Consider the following 6,403-nt stretch of genomic DNA (forward strand, 5'->3'; position numbering starts at 1 on the left):
TGTTGAGCATTTTTTCACGTGTTTGTTAGCCATCTTTATGTCTTCTTTGGAGAAATGTCTGTTTAGTTCTTTGGCCCATTTTTTGATTAGGTCACTTAGTTTTCTGGAATTAAGCTACAGGAGCTGCTTGTATAATTTGGAGATTAATCCTTTATCAGTTGCTTCATTTGCTATTATTTTCTCCCATTCTGAAGGCTGTCTTTTCACCTTGCTTAGAGTTTCCTTTGCTGTGCAGAAGCTTTTGATTTTAATTAGGTCCCATTTGTTTATTTTTGCTTTTATTTCCAATATTCTGGGAGGTGGGTCTTGGAGGATCCTGCTGTGATTTATGTCGGAGAGGGTTTTGCCTACGTTCTCCTCCTACCCAGGCAGGTGAATTGTTTTAAAGGAGGGAAAGAGGTTGTGTGTCGTGACACCGTGGCACAGCAGCTTCTTAAGTCTACCCACGCATCTCGTGACACCGTGGCACAGCAGCTTCTTAAGTGTACCCAGGCAGGTGAATTGTTTTAAAGGAGGGAAAGAGGTTGTGTCTCGTGACACCGTGGCACAGCAGCTTCTTAAGTGTACCCACGCAGGTGAATTGTTTTTAAGGAGGGAAAGAGGTTGTGTGTCGTGACACCGTGGCACAGCAGCTTCTTAAGTGTACCCACGCAGGTGAATTGTTTTAAAGGAGGGAAAGTGGTTGTGTGTCATGACACCGTGGCACAGCAGCTTCTTAAGTCTACCCAGGCAGGTGAATTTTTTTTAAGGAGGGAAAGAGGTTGTGTGTCAAGAGGTTGTGTGTCATGACAGCAGCACAGCAGCTTCTTAAGTCTACCCACGCAGGTGAATTGTTTTAAAGGAAGGAAAGAGGTTGTGTCTCGTGACACCGTGGCACAGCAGCTTCTTAAGTCTACCCAGGCAGGTGAGATGTTTTAAAGGAGGGAAAGAGGTTGTGTCTCGAGACACCGTGGCACAGCAGCTTCTTAAGTCTACCCAGGCAGGTGAATTGTTTTAAAGGAGGGAAAGAGGTTGTGTGCCATGACACCGTGGCACAGCAGCTTCTTAAGTCTACCCACGCAGGTGAATTGTTTTAAAGGAGGGAAAGAGGTTGTGTGTCAAGAGGTTGTGTGTCATGACAGCGGCACAGCAGCTTCTTAAGTCTACCCACGCCGGTGAATTGTTTTAAAGGAGGGAAAGAGGTTGTGTCTCGTGACACCGTGGCACAGCAGCTTCTTAAGTCTACCCAGGCAGGTGAATTGTTTTAAAGGAGGGAAAGAGGTTGTGTGTCGTGACACCGTGGCACAGCAGCTTCTTAAGTCTACCCACGCAGGTGAATTGTTTTAAAGGAGGGAAAGAGGTTGTGTGTCAAGAGGTTGTGTGTCATGACAGCGGCACAGCAGCTTCTTAAGTCTACCCACGCAGGTGAACTGTTTTAAAGGAGGGAAAGAGGTTGTGTCTCGTGACACCGTGGCACAGCAGCTTCTTAAGTCTACCCAGGCAGGTGAATTGTTTTAAAGGAGGGAAAGTGGTTGTGTGTCGTGACACCGTGGTGGCACAGCAGCTTCTTAAGTCTACCCACGCATCTCGTGACACCGTGGCACAGCAGCTTCTTAAGTCTACCCAGGCAGGTGAATTGTTTTAAAGGAGGGAAAGAGGTTGTGTCTCGTGACACCGTGGCACAGCAGCTTCTTAAGTGTACCCACGCAGGTGAATTGTTTTAAAGGAGGGAAGGAGGTTGTGTCTCGTGACACCGTGGCACAGCAGCTTCTTAAGTCTACCCACGCAGGTGAATTGTTTTAAAGGAGGGAAAGTGGTTGTGTGTCATGACACCGTGGCAGAGCAGCTTCTTAAGTCTACCCACGCAGGTGAATTGTTTTTAAGGAGGGAAAGAGGTTGTGTGTCGTGACACCGTGGCACAGCAGCTTCTTAAGTGTACCCACGCAGGTGAATTGTTTTAAAGGAGGGAAAGTGGTTGTGTGTCATGACACCGTGGCACAGCAGCTTCTTAAGTCTACCCAGGCAGGTGAGTTGTTTTAAAGGAGGGAAAGAGGTTGTGTGTCATGACAGCGGCACAGCAGCTTCTTAAGTCTACCCACGCAGGTGAATTGTTTTAAAGGAGGGAAGGAGGTTGTGTCTCGTGACACCGTGGCACAGCAGCTTCTTAAGTCTACCCACGCAGGTGAATTGTTTTAAAGGAGGGAAAGAGGTTGTGTCTCGTGACACCGTGGCACAGCAGCTTCTTAAGTCTACCCAGGCAGGTGAATTGTTTTAAAGGAGGGAAAGAGGTTGTGTGTCGTGACACCGTGGCACAGCAGCTTCTTAAGTCTACCCACGCAGGTGAATTGTTTTAAAGGAGGGAAAGAGGTTGTGTGTCAAGAGGTTGTGTGTCATGACAGCGGCACAGCAGCTTCTTAAGTCTACCCACGCAGGTGAACTGTTTTAAAGGAGGGAAAGAGGTTGTGTCTCGTGACACCGTGGCACAGCAGCTTCTTAAGTCTACCCAGGCAGGTGAATTGTTTTAAAGGAGGGAAAGTGGTTGTGTGTCGTGACACCGTGGTGGCACAGCAGCTTCTTAAGTCTACCCACGCATCTCGTGACACCGTGGCACAGCAGCTTCTTAAGTCTACCCAGGCAGGTGAATTGTTTTAAAGGAGGGAAAGAGGTTGTGTCTCGTGACACCGTGGCACAGCAGCTTCTTAAGTGTACCCACGCAGGTGAATTGTTTTAAAGGAGGGAAGGAGGTTGTGTCTCGTGACACCGTGGCACAGCAGCTTCTTAAGTCTACCCAGGCAGGTGAATTGTTTTAAAGGAGGGAAAGAGGTTGTGTCTCGTGACACCGTGGCACAGCAGCTTCTTAAGTCTACCCACGCAGGTGAATTGTTTTAAAGGAGGGAAAGTGGTTGTGTGTCATGACACCGTGGCAGAGCAGCTTCTTAAGTCTACCCACGCAGGTGAATTGTTTTTAAGGAGGGAAAGAGGTTGTGTGTCGTGACACCGTGGCACAGCAGCTTCTTAAGTGTACCCACGCAGGTGAATTGTTTTAAAGGAGGGAAAGTGGTTGTGTGTCATGACACCGTGGCACAGCAGCTTCTTAAGTCTACCCAGGCAGGTGAGTTGTTTTAAAGGAGGGAAAGAGGTTGTGTCTCGAGACACCGTGGCACAGCAGCTTCTTAAGTCTACCCAGGCAGGTGAATTGTTTTAAAGGAGGGAAAGAGGTTGTGTCTCGTGACACCGTGGCCCAGCAGCTTCTTAAGTGTACCCACGCAGGTGAATTGTTTTAAAGGAGGGAAAGAGGTTGTGTGTCATGACAGCGGCACAGCAGCTTCTTAAGTCTACCCACGCAGGTGAATTGTTTTAAAGGAGGGAAGGAGGTTGTGTCTCGTGACACCGTGGCACAGCAGCTTCTTAAGTCTACCCACGCAGGTGAATTGTTTTAAAGGAGGGAAAGAGGTTGTGTCTCGTGACACCGTGGCACAGCAGCTTCTTAAGTCTACCCAGGCAGGTGAATTGTTTTAAAGGAGGGAAAGAGGTTGTGTGTCAAGAGGTTGTGTGTCATGACAGCGGCACAGCAGCTTCTTAAGTCTACCCACGCAGGTGAATTGTTTTAAAGGAGGGAAAGAGGTTGTGTCTCGTGACACCGTGGCACAGCAGCTTAAGTCTACCCAGGCAGGTGAGTTGTTATAAAGGAGGGAAAGAGGTTGTGTCTCGTGACACCGTGGCACAGCAGCTTCTTAAGTCTACCCAGGCAGGTGAATTGTTTTAAAGAAAAAAGGAAGCCAGCTTTCCAAAACGACATTTCCAATCCAAACCAAAAAGCCGAAGTGGCTACCCATCCCCCACCGCCACGCCCTCCCTGTTGACCTCTGGCGCAAGGGGCCCCTCCCACACAGCCTCCTTCCACAGCCCCAGGGCATTCAAGTGTTTGCCGGCCCCCGGCCGTCCTGCTCCATCCGCGGTCCCCCCGCCCCCTCTTCCGCAGGACCCTCTAAGAAAGAGACCGGCCGGCAGGTGGCGCCCGACACCCAGCACGCTGTCCAGAGAGCCGGCCGCAGCGTAGGAGTTTCGGGGGCGACGCGTTCGTTGCCAGATGTGGCTCCTCTCTTAGGGCGCCGTTTCTCCGCTAAGTCACGACGGGGACAGGACAACGTCCCTGGGCGAGGTAAGACGGACGTACAACCGGGAGGGGAAGGGAAGGATGCTTCGCACCCTACCTGGGGGGCAGCGGAATGCACACCCATCCGAGGGGGACCGCAGGCCAACGTCAGGCGGCGCGAGCACCCGCCCCGAAGAAAGAGCTCGCCATCATCCCCGTCCCTGTCACCACTCTTTGGGCGTGCCAGGAGAAACCCTTCGGGTGACCCCCGACGACGGCTGTCAGCAAAAGCAACCTTCAACAATGGCACGAATAAACGGGGCCTCAGTGTTGGAAACACACTCGTATCGTGGCGACGCAACGAAAATCAGAAGCACGCACTCGTCTCACACACACACACACACACACACACACATAACCGCTGGAAACAAACTCGACGAAAATCAGAAGCACGCACTCGTCTCACACACACACACACACACATAACCGCTAGAAACAAACTCGACGAAAATCAGAAACACGCACTCGTCTCACACACACACACACACACACACACACACACACAACCGCTAGAAACAAACTCGACGAAAATCAGAAGCACGCACTCGTCTCACACACACACACACACACACACACACATAACCGCTAGAAACAAACTCGACACATCTGAAAAAGAAAAGGCAAACGTCAAAGAGCGGGTGGATCTGGTGGGTCGGCCCGCGGAGGCGAACAGGAACACAGAAGTCAAACCGATACAAGAACCCACTGGGAGGCCAAGTGGGGCGGGGCCGGCTCGGCGGGGCCTGCTGGTCTACCCACGCAGGTGAATTGTTTTTAAGGAGGGAAAGGGGTTGTGTGTCGTGACACCGTGGCACAGCAGCTTCTTAAGTGTACCCACGCAGGTGAATTGTTTTAAAGGAGGGAAAGTGGTTGTGTGTCATGACACCGTGGCACAGCAGCTTCTTAAGTCTACCCAGGCAGGTGAATTGTTTTAAAGGAGGGAAAGAGGTTGTGTGTCAAGAGGTTGTGTGTCATGACAGCGGCACAGCAGCTTCTTAAGTCTACCCACGCAGGTGAATTGTTTTAAAGGAGGGAAAGAGGTTGTGTCTCGTGACACCGTGGCACAGCAGCTTAAGTCTACCCAGGCAGGTGAGTTGTTATAAAGGAGGGAAAGAGGTTGTGTCTCGTGACACCGTGGCACAGCAGCTTCTTAAGTCTACCCAGGCAGGTGAATTGTTTTAAAGAAAAAAGGAAGCCAGCTTTCCAAAACGACATTTCCAATCCAAACCAAAAAGCCGAAGTGGCTACCCATCCCCCACCGCCACGCCCTCCCTGTTGACCTCTGGCGCAAGGGGCCCCTCCCACACAGCCTCCTTCCACAGCCCCAGGGCATTCAAGTGTTTGCCGGCCCCCGGCCGTCCTGCTCCATCCGCGGTCCCCCCGCCCCCTCTTCCGCAGGACCCTCTAAGAAAGAGACCGGCCGGCAGGTGGCGCCCGACACCCAGCACGCTGTCCAGAGAGCCGGCCGCAGCGTAGGAGTTTCGGGGGCGACGCGTTCGTTGCCAGATGTGGCTCCTCTCTTAGGGCGCCGTTTCTCCGCTAAGTCACGACGGGGACAGGACAACGTCCCTGGGCGAGGTACGACGGACGTACAACCGGGAGGGGAAGGGAAGGATGCTTCGCACCCTACCTGGGGGGCAGCGGAATGCACACCCATCCGAGGGGGACCGCAGGCCAACGTCAGGCGGCGCGAGCACCCGCCCCGAAGAAAGAACTCGCCATCATCCCCGTCCCTGTCACCACTCTTTGGGCGTGCCAGGAGAAACCCTTCGGGTGACCCCCGACGACGGCTGTCAGCAAAAGCAACCTTCAACAATGGCACGAATAAACGGGGCCTCAGTGTTGGAAACACACTCGTATCGTGGCGACGCAACGAAAATCAGAAGCATGCACTCGTCTCACACACACACACACACACACACACATAACCGCTAGAAACAAACTCGACGAAAATCACAAGCACGCACTCGTCTCTCTCACACACACACACACACACACATAACCGCTAGAAACAAACTCGACGAAAATCAGAAGCACGCACTCGTCTCACACACACACACACACACATAACCGCTAGAAACAAACTCGACGAAAATCAGAAGCACGCACTCGTCTCACACACACACACACACACACACACACATAACCGCTAGAAACAAACTCGACGAAAATCACAAGCACGCACTCGTCTCACACACACACACACACACACACATAACCGCTAGAAACAAACTCGACGAAAATCAGAAGCACGCACTCGTCTCTCTC

This window comes from Moschus berezovskii, chromosome 26, assembly GCF_049115385.1.
Source record: "Moschus berezovskii isolate FMDL1 chromosome 26, NW_MosBer_1.0, whole genome shotgun sequence".
NCBI classification, from domain to species: domain Eukaryota; kingdom Metazoa; phylum Chordata; class Mammalia; order Artiodactyla; family Moschidae; genus Moschus; species Moschus berezovskii.